This window comes from Myotis nattereri (genome assembly GCF_964212035.1).
Source record: "Myotis nattereri genome assembly, chromosome: 1".
In the NCBI taxonomy this organism is placed as follows: Eukaryota; Metazoa; Chordata; class Mammalia; order Chiroptera; family Vespertilionidae; genus Myotis; species Myotis nattereri.
The window spans coordinates 220,530,961-220,546,465 of NC_138075.1; positions in this window are offsets into that span (position 1 = coordinate 220,530,961).

Here is a 15,505-nt window from a genome sequence, read left to right on the forward strand (position 1 = left end):
TGCATCTATAGCCACTCACCGTAGGAATCACTGTTGAGAAACGGGGGACTACTGCCCCTGGATAGAAACCCTCAAGAAATCTCATTACCAGGCAAGTGTTTTTTTGCAAGTGGAATCTCTTTTTAGGACTGCTTTTAAGTAAGTGATGGCCTCAGGTCTTAGTCTGGCTGAAAAGAGAGTAGCACACGTTCTTCATCAATGTGGAGCCCTTGGCTGTGGTGAAGCACGTTTGTATTGAGCATTTCATAAACCTCAACAGTGCAAACTCACACTGTGGTGAGGGTCAACTGAGTTCCAAACTTCAAAGCTCTGAAAATAGTGCCTGCAAAATGGACACGGCTCATTCCGTGTTAGCTGTGATCATTGTTATTGATATCAGTCATTGTCTCAAAAATTCAAGAGGCAGTTGGGCCTTTGGTACATTTTATCAGGTCAGGAGTGAAACAGCCATCTATATCTTGGTAATCCAAAACCTTCCTCCTGCTTCAGCCTTATAATGGGTACTGGAATAGAGGAGTGGATGAGACAGACAAGATCTAGGCTCTCGCAAGATGTTCCATCTCTGTGGGACATAGGTGCCTAACAAATTGTGTAATGCAATAATAAGAGCTCTGAAGGAGAAGTTTAGGGGAAAATGGAGGTGTAGATTCACAGGGGGCCTGGTCAAGACTTGAAATTTTAGGAAGACATCTTGAATAAAGTGATGACATTTGAGATCTAAAGCACGAATGGGAATTTCCTAGTTACATATGTGTGGGGGAAGTGTACCCAGCAGAGGGCCAGTGCTTATGTGTGATAGATCTGAAGCTGCTAGAGGAACTCCTGTGGCTTCACCATAATCCCCTGGGAGAGTGGTTGAAACCAAGACTGTGGGGAAGGTGGGGCCAAGCAGGCAAAGACAAGTGATGAATTTTGGATTTTGTCGTATGGACAATGGAAGGTATTAAAGAATTTCGTGCAAGAGCTACAAAGTTCTGGCTTAATCACAGCACTCTATCATTTGTGTTGTCCACTAAGAGAAATTAAAAGCAGGACTGCTGTCATTGACACTGAAAGGGTGCTCACATTTAAACATTGTGGGGCCATTATTACAGATAATACATGAAGGGCTAAATGCAGCAATAAGGGTTTATCTGAACACAGTTATTCACAAAGCATTAACCCATTTTAGATCTGGAAAATTTAATAAAGCCATCCACCTGTCATTGTCTAGGTTGACACATGTAAATGGGTAAAGGGGAATTTCAAATCCCATTTCTGCTCTGTATTCTTTGGGTGAACTGGGGTAAAGTATTTATTCATCTGTAAAATTGGGGTAAAAGTATTGTTTTAATGATTAAATAAGTTAATATATGCTAAGTAGCTTAAATAATTCCTGGCACATTGAAAGCCCTTAAACATGTTAAAAGAGACACAATCATATTTTATGAAGTACCCGGGGTGTACTCAGCACTCTATTAGGTCTGGCAGGGCATAAATAAGGGTAATTCCTAATTTATGGTAATTTCGTGAGCTAAAATGAGACAATATATCTAAAGTCAGTCTGGCATGGGCATTAGCTCGTAATGAACATGCAGTAAATGTGAGGGCTTCAGGAAATTACAGAGGAGCAGATCTAAGGATGGGCTGGGGTTCCTCAGAGGGTCAAGAAATAAAGGGATAATCCAGTGTGTACGTGAATTGTTTCAGAAGTTTTTGCCTTTGAACATTGTCTTTATATAGTGATTTTAAGAATGTTAATAAATAGAGTTCTCCTCTTACCATTTGCAACAGCATGGATGGATCTGGAGAGCATTATGCTAAGTGAAATAAGCCAGTCAATGAAGGAAAAATACCACACGATCTCACTCATTTATGGATAATAAAGACCATTATAAACTTATGAACAAAAATAGATACAGAGGCAGAGCTGCCTCGAACAAACTGTCCAACTACAGAGGGAAGGCCGGGGAGGGTTGGGGGGCAGGAGGGGTTGGGTAAGAGATCAACTGAAGGACTTGTATGCATGCATATAAGCATAACCAATGGACATAAGACACTGGGGGCTAGGGGAGGCCAGGGGATTGTCAAGGGCAGGGAAAAAAAGGAGACATATGTAATACTCTTTGTAATACTTTAAGCAATAAAACAATAAAAAAAAGAGCTTGGAAAAAAAAGAATGTTAATAAATAGAGTTCTGGATTATGCAACAAACAGAATACATGCTTAGAACACCAGGAAAGTGGGACATTACAAAATGAGAGGGGAAGATTTTTTTGAGGAAGGAATTCAATATTAAAAGAACTTTTAAAGCATTGAAATAATCAGTATGAGAAAAAATAAAATCATGCTAATTTTACATCTGTTTTACAAATAGCTATGCTTATTACCTATATATCTCTCTATATAGATATTTTATTTGAATTACACATTCAAGGTACCATACTTTCTAAGTTTGTGTGTATCGATAAAGATTGTAATCTGGCCTTGGAAGAGCAGTGCTAACAGATGAAAGACCCGACATCTGACCTTGACATTCAAGTGGGTCAAAGGCAATTTGTGCCATGGTTGAGTTATGTAAGGTGATTCTTTCTCACAGAAAATTGTAAGTAGGATCTCCAGGGCTCATTTTACAAACTAGATATTCATCCATTCCTAAATATATCAAACTAGAGGCCCGGTTCACGAACTCATGCACTGGTGGGGTCCCTTGGCCTGGCTGGCTGTTTGGGAGGGACCATGCGAGGTTGGCTGTGGGAGCACACTGACCACCAGGGGGCAACTCCTGCATTGAGCGTCTGCTCCCTGGTGGTCAGTACGTCATAGCTACTGGACAGTAGTCTGGTCATCCGGTCTTCCAGTTGTAATGGTTGCTTAGGCATATATATGTATTTTAAACTAGAAACCCATTGCATGAAGATTCACGCAATAGGCCTTCCTTCCCCTGGCTCCTGGCACCAGTTTTCCTCTGGCACCTGGGACCCAGGCCTTTGGTCCGGCCACAGCAGAGAAGCCACGCCTCTTCAGTCTTCAGTTTTCATTCTTTAGTCTTCACCTTGGCCAGAGCCTTCAGTCTTTGCTCTGCACCTCCATATGCAAATTAACCATCATCTTTGTTGGGTTAATTTGCATCGTAGCTCTGATTGGCTGGTGGGCATAGCAGAGTGACATCAATTTGCATGTTTCTCTTTTATTAGTGTAGATACCCACTGTTTCAGCCAGGGCTCAGTAAGAAAAGCAGAAATCACACCACCTGAAAGAGAAATTGTAGAGTGATTAGGCCAGGGAGGTCACAGGGAAGAGACTTGGGTTGTGAGAAACTAGAAGCTCAGAGGCTGTCCTGTGGGTATGGACAGAGACAGAGACTTCTGAGGAGAGGGTGCTGCCCCCTGGAGATGCGGCATCAGGGACATCCTTTGCAGAGGAGGGACGTCCTTTATGGAGGGGCTGCTGCTTGGCGTTTGGGGTTTCTCAGGAGGCTCTGTGAAGCTGGCCGTGTGGATGTGGGAAAAAGCTGGGAACTGGAATCAATTGCTTCAGCCAGAACAGCAGAAACATGGAGAGAAGCAAGTTTGTTCTCCATTCTCCCACTATCCAGTATCGCTCATGTGCTCTTGATTAGCAAACCTAACAGGAACCCACTTGGCAATGGAGAAATATAGTCTGCCAGGTTCCAGGCTCACGAAGTAGAATTTAGAAGGTGGATTTAGAACTGGGGGGGGGGGGGGAGGGGGGGCGAGAGTGTAATATCCAGCTCACCTACTGCGTACCACCCCTCACACTAAAGACACAGCTGTGAGTGAAACAAAGCCTCTACATTCATAGAGCTTATATTCCAGAACCAATAATAAAATAAAATGACAGCTAAACTATATCATTGCAGGTAGTCACATATTCTGAAAGAAGAGAAAACCAAAAGGAGCTGGAGAGTGGGGGAGGGGAGGAACGCTGTGTTACATATTAGAAAGGTGGTTGAGGAAAGAACAGTGGAACACAGTTACAAGGTCAGAGGAAGCTCTGTGAGGAGCTGATGTAATAATCACAGTCTTCGTGGAAGGAATAGCAAACGTTAAGATCCGGAGTCAGAAGGCATCCTGACACAGAGGGATGCGTTTGGAAATGTCGGCATGGGACAGAGCACACAGGCCTTTAAATCAGGTTTAATTTTATTACACATGAAATGAGAGGACATTGGAAAATTTTAAGCAATCTGAGTTGTGTATTAAGAAATTCATTGTGTCTGTGTGGAGAATGAGCCATAGACGGACAAGACAGACCATAAAATGCTCACAGATGTGTGTCATTTTGCTTGCACTGAGTTAAAAACAAATGAAGCAACACTTAAATGTTGGTAAATTCCTAATTAAATTCAAATATCTGGCTTCTGTTGAAATATCTGGAGATCTGGCATCCCTGGGCTTACAACACCGCAACCATCTGTGGATGCTAAGTGGCTGCTGCCTTCCATGAAGGGGCAGTTCCCCCCTACCCTCTCACCTCTCAGTTTATCTCTGACAAACCTATTTTCTAATAACCAATATTAATTGCCTGAATCCTAAGGGCATTTGAATTTGTGACTTCTGATTTTTTTTTTTTTTTTGCATTGTACCAGGCTCTGAAGATATAAGAGTGAAGAAGTAATGTCTGCCCTTAAGAAGTTTAAATTTTCCTTATTTTCCACTTTCAACTGCAATCTATTAGAAAAATGTTATATTATTAGAACTTAGTGTTCATCATAGTTGTATATTTTTATTTTTGGAACAGGACAGCTTTGATTTCTCACTTTCTAGATTATAATCCAAAAATGTCCATCCTCCCCCTCATGTGTAGTAACTTACTCTCACTCAGTCCATCACTGGCACAGGTGTGGGATACTCTTATCTAGACAACAGAGGGGGTAAGCATGAGCACAACCTCAAGAAATTCTTCCCCTTTCATTCTCCACAACCAGCCTTGTTGTATCCTGCCTCAAAGAGTAGATCGTCTCCCAATACCAGTGCCAAACCATCACCAAGACCTCAGGGTGTCCTCTCAATCTTCTCAGATTTTGTTTCCTGTTCATCTGAGGGGAGAGAGCCAAGAGTCAGGTTGGGTCAGGAACTGGAAACAGAACCTTTTAACACATTGTTTTTCTGAAAATAAAGTCAGCATCTGTACATATGTTAAAGTACAGAGCTGCTTTAACATACGAGTGGAGGGAATAACTTTTCCTTCATAACCGATTTCTTAAGAGGTTGGTCTTGTGGGGGCCTGTTTACCATTAGGTATCCCCAGAACTCTGATTTCAATTTATGTAAAACTTGGCTTGTATTTTACCTTTCACTAATTTATAGAAGAGTAAACACCATTACAAAATTTCTGATATTTTACCAGTAATGTTCATGTGTTTGAGATTATGATTGAGTCCATATATTCATTTGTTCAGTCAAGCATCATAGAGCTTTTTACCAATTTCATAGTCTCCTATAAATTAATTATTTGTGTGCTACAAAATCCCATCTCACATTGCAAATATGGACGGCAATATAATTACCTACAAACGTTTCATGACAAATTATATTTTAAACAAAACTCTATGCTAATTCTACTATTACACATGCAATGGAGTCTGTGGAATTTGTCATGATGATGAACACACTTTATGTTTAACATAAAATGATTGTGTACATGAAAAAACAAATGTAGAAAGAACATAGAACACATTGCACTTCCATCCCTTTAACTTTTGGGCAATCCTGTTCACCTGTTTTCAAAGTATCCAAGCAAATTGATATTCTCCCCATCCCTAAATACTTTCTTCAAATAGATTATTGAGGGGAAATGGACTTTATTTTTAAGCGTAGTCTATATAGATGTAATGTCTGGTTCATTATTCAGTCCCATTCCAGCATTAAGTGGAGTTCCAAAAGGGATAATGCAAGTGATGGGGTTTGTTATGAGCTGTTTGATTAATATTGGGCTGTTTATTTATAAACCAAGGATATAGAAAGTTAAAGGTCAAAGCTGTCCTATTCCAAAATAAAAATCTAAAACTATGGTGAACACTAAATTCTGATAACAGCATTTTTAAAAATTATTTTGCAGTTTAATATGGAAAATTCAAGCTTTTTCAGGGCAGACATTACTTTTTTACTGCTGTATCTCTACAAAGCATGGAAGGTATTTAAGAAGTATTAATGGAAAGACTATTGACTACAAGTAAGTGCCTCTGAATGTTTTTGTAAATTATATTATGATTAGAGGCCCAGTGCACAAAATCGTGTGTGGGCAGAGTCCCTAGGCCTAGACTGCGATCAGGGCCATCTTCTGCCCACTCACCAGTCTCCTGTCCTGCCCCACTCCCACCCACCCAGTTCCCCGTGTTTCCCCATTTCGCCATGCTGTGATTGGAGCCTGTGGGCCAGGGGTAGGGGCCAAGAGGTCGGCTGTTCTGCCTGCTTGCCAGTCCCCAGTCCTGCCCACCTGGTTCCCTGTGGTTCCCTGTTCGCTATGCTGTGATAGGATCCTGCAGGCCTGTGGGGAGGGACCAAGAGGTGGGCAATGCCCCTCTTAGCGAATGGTCAAGCGGTCATTCCGGTCGTTATGGTAGCTGGCCTTTTATTATATAGGATTATTATAAAATGGAAATGGGTGATGCTAAAACCCATTGACAAGTAAGTTTAACATTGGCCAGCAAAAGTTGGGAATGACTTATTGACCTATGTTATTAGATATTCTTAAGTAGATTTGTATTAATGGAAGTTCATATACAAAAAAAAGAAACATAGGGGAATATAGTCAATAATATTGAAATAACTACGTATGGTGCCAGATTTGGGGAGGGGTGGTCACTTTGTAAGTTCTGTGAATTTATAACCACTATGCTGCACACCTGAAACTAATATAATACCAAATTTCAGCTGTAATTCAAAAAATTGTAAAAAAAAAAATAAATAAAGCAAAATGAACAAACCAAGGTTTAGGGCAGTGGCCAGCAAACCATGGCTCACGAGCTACATGTGGTTCTTTGGCCCCTTGAGTGTGGCTCTTCCACAAAATACCATGTGCGGGCGTGCACGTACAGTGCGATTGAAACTTCGTGGCCCATGCACAGAAGTCAGTTTTCGGCCTGGGCGAGTCTATTTTGAAGAAGTGGCATTAGACGAAGTGGGGGGTGGACATATAGAGAGGATGAATGAAAGGAGATAGACGAAACAAGTATACAACACGAGTGTGGATGGGAGAGTTGGAAGGGGTCGACCTCAGCTAAAGTACCTCAATCAGATTGAGGATGTTTTTAGCAAAGGCCAGTTTAGGAGTGCCCTAATCCTATCTAATAATAGACAAATATGGTAATTGACCATACCTTTGCTATGCCTCCCATTGGCTAATCAGCATGATATGCAAATTAACCGCCAACAAAGATGGCGGCTAATTTGCATATATCGGCTGGGAGCGAAGACTGAAGACACCTTAGAAGGAAGCCAAGCAACAGAGCTGAGGTAGTGTAGACAGGCAGGAGAGAAGCAGCAGAGACGGGTGAGAGAGAAGTGACAGAGACAGGTGGGGTAGCAGCGGCAGAGATGGGAGCAAAGCCCTATTCTTGCAGGAATCTTCCTGCAACAGGCTTCTAGTTAAGTTAATAACAGTGTACCTACCTATATAGTTTAAGTTTAAAAAATTTGGCTCTCAAAAGAAATTTCAGTCATTGTACTGTTGATATTTGGCTCTGTTGACTAATGAGTTTGCTGACCACTGGTCTAGGGCATTGTTTCTTCGCATGTGGTCTTAGACCATTTTCATTTCCAGTTTTATGCTCCGTTCTGGTTAATTCAGAAAAGATATTCTAGAAAGAGAGTAGGCAGGGGTGGTGGGGGGGGAGAGGGGGAGATAAAGGGACCATGAACCTAGCCAGATGAGAAATGGTTGAGGGTGGCGGTTCTGAAAGTATGACCCTGGGCGAGCAGTATCATCAATACCTGGCAATTTGTTGGAAATGCAAATTCTCAGGCTCCATCCCAAACATGCTGAGTCAAAGATTTGGGGGACGGACCCAGCCATGGGTGTTCTAATAGGTTTCCCAGTGTTCTGATTATACTAAGTTTGAGAGCCGGTAGCTTAAGAAACTGAAATGGTTATGCCAAGGAAAGAAAATTGAAGGAAGTGGGGCTGCAAGTGAGGAAGAATCTCTAGAGGGAATCATGAGCCACAGTGATTAGAGCAGCCGTGGGCAAACTACGGCCCGTTTGAAATGAATAAAACTAAAAAAAAGAAAAGACCGTACCCTTTTATGTAATGATGTTTACTTTGAATTTATATTAGTTCACACAAACACTCCATCCATGCTTTTGTTCCTGCCCTCCCGTCCAGTTTAAGAACTCATTGTGACCCTCGAGTCAAAAAGTTTGCCCACCCCTGGATTAGAGGATACAATATAGCAGACTTTGATGCATGGTTTAGGAAATATTTCTTGAATCCCATGTGTGTGCAAGGCCCTCTGTTAAATCCCAGGAAGGGAAGCATCAAGGAGGGTGTGAGTCTGCTCTTCTGGAATTCACTGTCTTTTGTGCATGAGAAACGGGCATGTTTCCAGCACATGATGGGGAAACAGGGGGAGATCTCTGTCAGACTGACAGGGCAGGCCTGGAGTCACCAATGAGCTGGCACTTGAGCTGAAAGACAGGCAGGTATTACCTAGAGAAAGAATTTGGGAGACTCAGAGCTGTTCAAAGGCAAAGGGGGATGAAGAGAGAGGGAGAAGGAGAGAGAGAGAAACTGCTGCATGTGGTTGCAAGATGCCTTGTCACATGAGGTCTGAGGAAGAAGCTGGCCCTCTGCTTCGTATGAAGAAGGAATAGAATGTACTCAGCGCCAATAGGAACCTTCTAAAACACAGATGTTCAGCTCCTATCAGCACTAAGTAAAAAATAGAGCATGCTGACATTTATCTTTGGACCCTTTCTTTTAAATGCAGCCTTTTTAAAAAATATGTATATATATTTTTATTGATTTCAGAGAGGAAGGGAGAAGGAGAGGGAGAGAGAAACATCAATGATGAGAGAGAACCATTGATTGGCTGCCTCCTGTATGCCCCCTACTGGGGATCGAGCCTGCAACCCAAGCATGTGCCCTGACCAGGATTTGAACCATGACCTTCTGGTTCATAGGTCAACAGTCAACCCCTGAGCCATAGTAGCTGGACTTAAATACAGTCTTTTTCCACATTGCTAATATTCTACCTTGCTCAGTTTTGCCTTCCTGGCTATTCACCTCCCTCACCACCATGTTGCTCATGGACTCAATCCAACCCCAGCCCACCCCCGACTAACAGCCACTTTCAGGTACTGATGGTTGAGGTAATGCTTAAGCACCAGGTCTTACTAACTTCCCACTCTGGTGGTGGCATTTAGCAGAGTATCTTCAACAAGGAAAGGCTTGGTGTTTAATCCGGAATTCTTCTATTTGACAAGAAACATCTGAGACAGTCTGGCGGCAAGCCTGTGTTAGAGGATTGTGGGCCGTGGTTGTCACTGGAGTGTTCCTCAGCCGACCAGCCTCCTTCCATCCAGGTCACCATGACTGCAGGAAAAGGAACAATTCCATAGTCTTAGAAGTTTTTAGATGGAGTAAGAAGTGGCCAGATCTTTATTCACTCCCTGAGCTATGGTGTGGATACTGAGAGACCCTCCCATAATCTGATTCTATTTGGACAGGCAGGGGGAGAGATGTTCTAAAATTGGAACAAAAAGTTTGGCGACTCAGCCACATTACTTAATTTCTTTTTCTGATGCAAACATAGCAGTCAATTTAAAACTGATGTAAAATCCTAGGAAAGTAGCAGTCCCAGCGTAATGGGCCACAAGAGTGGCATGTGCCAGGAAAACAAAGCAAACTGGAACCAGCCTGCTTTCTTTCTAATCCTTTCTTGGGCACCAGAATTTTTTAGGGAAGAAAAAAAAAAAGCTTAAATAGACCTTGATTTAAACACACACACACACCCTTTTGAAGTCTTTCTGAATACTAAGACTCTTACTTTCTCTCTCGTGTTTCATCCATGGCTCATCTACTCACCTGCATTGATGACTTGATTACATGTGATGGATTCTCAGGCCTAATGCAGTCTTCACACTGCTGTGTCTGCTCTTGTCCAGCTCTGCCCTGGATGCCCAGGTCAATCCTCTGGTGAGGGATGGGGATGGCTTTGGAACTGGGGTGGCATTCTATATGAAAGTAAGTCTAAAAGGTTGGAGAGAGGTTTACACAGCTAAGTTAGGCTGCACAAGAACTGGACCTAAAGAATATTCTAGTGACTACAAGGTGACTACAAAAAGCCCATGAGGTTCCTGGACTTTTCCAATCCTAAAACCTACATAATCCATGGAATAAAATCAGGGAATTCAAACACAGATTTATGAAGTTCTTTTGCCACATCCTAGGTGCCCTTGGAAAATTGCCCAGCCTTTCCAAGACCAAGGTTCCATTTCTGGTTCCAGCCTTATCACCTATATTTAGAATCCACGCTAGTTGAATCAAACCAGGAAAAACAACATTTGATCATTTTAATACTTGTAACCCTTTAAGGTGTAAGACTATGTTAAAAACCCATTAAAATTCTTGGGCAAACATAATATAGCATGGTTCATAATTAGTAACTTGTAAAAGTTCAAGGGAAAAGCTACTCTTTAGGAGAGAAAGTATCTGAGGGATGCATATTGAAGACAGGTGGCCTGTATCCGAGAGCTCCTCGATATAAAGCATACTAATCAGTGAGCAAGCGTTGTAGCATTTGGTCCTTCCCTAGAACTGCTTTAAGTCATCACCAGTACAGCCGTACAAACTGCTGCTGATGAATTTCTTGTTTATTTAATAACACAGAACAATCCTTCAAGACTTCATTCAACAGTCAGATCATATCACATGCCCATTCACACACCTGTGCTATCACTCGACTCTGTACAAAACCAATTTTAAGAAATAAGCTCACTGACAGGCACACACAGAATCACACAGATATGACTTTGATTTAGAAGCAAAAAGTAAAAGCTAGATATGGAGCTATCAACTTTTGGCTCTAGATGAAGCATGAAATGACCTTGCAACTATGAAAGCATTAATTTGAACTCCTTAGAACATTATTCCTGATTTTTCTAATTCTTTTATAAATGCCCATGTACAGGATATTAAAAAATAGCATATATTTATGTACTCAGACCATTTTCCTTTTTTCTTTTATTAAAGGGGAAATGTTTTAAAATAAGACTCAGCATTCATAAAGAGACTTTTTCTAAGCATTTAAACAACTTGGTCTGGAATGAGGAATCTTGGGATTGCCTCCACCGCAATTTCTGGGCAACCCTTTGAAGACCATAAACATGTATTGGTATTTCCCACATAACCCAAAGGCTGGTATTTACCATCAGTTAACAAGAAAAGACCCCAAACCACATATTATATTTTATAACTTTTCAATGTTAGCTATAAATGAGAAACAGGGTCCTATTTCATGCGAAATCGATGTGTGCCCAAGCTCAACCCTCGCCAGAATTGGAGGCCTAGATGGGCTGGTGCACAAATCTGTCTTCTGTTTTCTTTTCTGCTAAATGAAAAATTAAATGAGTAGGTGCAATTGTAAATGCTGTCAACAGTATTTTCAGTATATATTTAAGATACAGTGGCACTGTCATTTGAGTGATTTATCTTCTAATTATTTGTTCAAATGCTCTGATCAAATATCATGCTCCATCATGGGTTTCATGTAAATAGCCTCATTAGCCCCACTCTGGCTCTGAAGGGCACCTCCACAGAGCTCCTGGTTTCTGAGAGACAACTCACTCCCTTTAGCCTCTGAATAAAAAGACTACTTCTTTCTCTTTTATCGCACATGAAGATTTATGGGCTTTAACTTCTAGCCCATAGGGTAGAAGATCAAGCCACATGCCTTCATTTATTCGTGAAAATTATTGCACAGCCTCTACTCTAACTGCCTTGCCCTTCAAAATGCCATAGGTGGAGTCACATAATTCTATATTAACATTTGGAAATAGCTTTTACCTTTAGGGTCATTTTATGGTGTCATTTCAGTGAGTTACTCCTTTGGAATATTACTCAGCTGTATAGACAAAATATTCTTTCAGCTGCAAAATACTTATTTTCCTTTTGATATCATGAATGCATTTAAGTTTGCATAACTTAGCTTTCTACTCAATTGTTTTTCCCCCTGTGGTAGGTGTAGGAACAGGGTAATGATGGTAGAGAATTGAGTAGGTCAAGTTTCATGAAAAATATTAATATTATCCATGGCCCTGAACATTTCAATCAATTATTTAGAGGACCATAGTGTAGATCTGTAGAATCGAGCAAGATAAGGTTATAGAGAATTATTACTAGGGATTTATATACTATGTCAGATCTTTAAATTCTTTTAACTTGTCAAATACACATTCTCCATTTAGCTTGTGAACTCATTTAAAATCAGTGTTTAATTTAAAACATATCTATCACATAGAAGAACTATTATGATATCTCTGCACACCTTCTCCTACTTAATACAATCAAATCAAAAAGACCAAAATTTAGCAACCCATAAAGGGACATATACACATCAGTCCTCCCTGAGAGGTTGGTCCCCTTGTGTGTCTTTTTCATTTCAAAACAAAGTCATGGGTTTCTTATTATCTTACTAGAGGCCCGGTGCACAAAATTTGTGCACTGGGGGCTGTCCCTCAGGCCAGCCTGCACCCTCTCCAAACTGGGATCCCTCTCACAATCCGGGACTGCTGGCTCCCAACTGCTCACCTGTATGCTTGCCTGATTGCCTCTAACCACTTCTGCCTACCAGCCTGATCACCCCCTAAACACTTCCCTGCCAGCCTGATCAACACCTAATTGCTCCCCTGCTGGCCTGATTGCCCCAAACTGCCCTCCCGTGCTGGATCAATCACCCCCAACTGCCCTCACCTGCTGGCATGGTGGCTCCCAACTGCTCTCCCCTGCCAGCCTGGTGCCCCCAACTGCCCTCTCCTGCGGCCTGGTACCCCCCCCCCCAACTGCCTTTCCCTGCAGGCCTGGTCTCCCCCAACTGTCCTCCCCTGCTGGTCTGGTTGCCAACAACTACCCTCCCCTGCTGGCCTTGTGGTGGCCATCTTGTGACCACATGGGGGCGGCCATCTTGTGCAAGGGCGTGATGGTAAATTTGCATATTACCTCATTATTATATCAGATTAGATGTATATTTTAGAGCAGTCGAAGTCTCTCATACATGCTTAAAACCTTAGTTTGAAATATAGTTAACTTTCCTATTTGTTTGAGTAATTTAGATACTTTTATTCTGAGTCTGCTTTTGTCTAAAATGCCTCCAGCTAAAACTTGGCTTATCTCTTTGCACAAGGCCAAATGATCACAATCCAAATCCCAAAGATCTTTTAAATTCTTTTTTTTCTCCCAAAGTCAACCAGAGTAGGGACAGTCTCAGCAAAAAGTTCCCTCAGACTGCAAATGTTAGGTTCCTCTGAGGCAGAAAGAGCAGAGTAAGCAAAACAATAAAAAAAGGAAAAACATCAGTGAAATCTTTGGGCTTTATCATCCTTTGGAGGGCTTTGAAAGGCAGCAGGACTGATTCCAGTTCAGCCAAGAATTTGTTTATTCTGCTTATCTCTGGTCAGAACTAACAGTCTTAATGGGTATGAAGAGCCTTAACTGGTTCTGGATTGATGTGGCCATTTGCCGATTAATGTATCTACACATTTGAAAATGATCATATTTCCATATATCATCTGTAACATATACAGTGTAGATTGTTACAAGATTTACAGTCTAGTGAAATACATACCATCCACTTTTAAGTCCTCAAAACATATTGTCAGAGCATCAAGCCAATATATGCGAGAGTTGTACATAGTTGGGTGACTTGAACTGAAGAATACAATAATCATATATATAGTCCTTGGGTCCTACTGCTCTGAAACAGCAAAAATTCTACCCTCCAAAAAAGAGTTTCTACTAGAATTTGTAAACATGTAGTTCAAAATCTTGGCTACTCTTTAGATACACCTGGGAAGTTTTAACAATCCTACTGGGCTATAACAAGCCCCAACACACAGTAATGAAATTAAATACAGATTTCCACTGCTGTTTCAAAATTTGCATTACAGCACTTCACTTTACAAATGACCTACATTAGGCCAGCAGGCATGGCTCAGTGGTTGAGCATTCAGCCTATGAACCAGGAGGTCATGGTTCAATTTCCGTTCAGGGCACATGCCTAGGTTGTAGGCTCAATTCCCTCTGCAGGGCATGCAGGAGGCAGCTGATCAGTGATTCTCTCTCATCATTGATGTTTATATCTCTCTCTCCCTCTCCCTTCCTCTCTGAAAAAAAAAAAAAAAGGTGTAACAGGTTGTTAACAAAAGTTTTCTGCTGTATACCAAAAGTAACACTTGTGAGACTGACCATCTTGAACTTTAAAAAGACAACTGTTGTCCTGGCTAGAGTGGCCCAATTGGTTGAGCATTGACCCATGCAATGAAAGGTCACCGGTTTGATTCCCAGTCAGGGCACATGCCCGGGTTGTAGGCTCTATTCCCTTTGGAGACAATTATATAAATCTTAAATCCTTCCCCATATTGAGAGTAAAAAGGCTGAAAGAAGATTTGAAAAAATATTCTTTTGGAGATAGCTATGCTATAAGACCAAATCCTTACTTCCAAGTGGTACCTCTTATTCTGGGACCATATCTCTTGGTTTGCCCCAGACTGAAAAGTTTCTCAGAATAGGGAATCTTTGGTACTTCAATCTGGGCAGTCTTGGGCAACTTGGTTGGTTGCCCTCATGTCAAGCCTAATGAAAACACTTGGAGAGCTTGAGACATATCTGTAGGTGAGGCCACAGAGGTCTGCGTAAGACTCCAGTGTGAGAATACTAATGGGCAAGAGGAGGCCTGCATAGCTGCCAATGGACAAGTCAAAGGGGAGGCGACAGATTTGAGATTAGCCTGCACGCCTAGAATTACGGTGAGGGGTGCAGTCGAGTTTCCTGTGTATGAGATGCAAGTACATTTGAGACAGCCAGTGGGGGTCATATTAGGGTCCTGACCAATAGTACTTCTCAGATGGGCAAATGGACTGTAGCAGAGAGAAGTGAAGGAATTACTGGCTCTAGCCACAAGGGGAGGGGTTGATAAGGAGCTTTCGGAAAGTAAATCCCCAGGTTTACTTTTGGAGGAGTGGAAGAGGCTATAAATCACCCACGGAAATTCCCACAAGAGAAATCACCTTAAACACCTGCCCTGCCCAGGGAGTGCAAGGCAGCTCACTGTTGTGAAAAGACTACAGCTGCACTCCCTGCCTTCCTGCTGCAGAAGGCCTGGCTGAAGGAGGGGAGAGAGTGTAACTGTAGATCAAATATGGGATTTTGATTATTATACAGAACTGGACATTTTACGTTACTGAACGAAGAATGCACTTGTCCACTTTATGAACTTTTGTTACCTAAGGATGATCAAAAAAAGTCATGAGAGAACCTGTTAGCTTCCAAGGACAAAGGAAGAAAT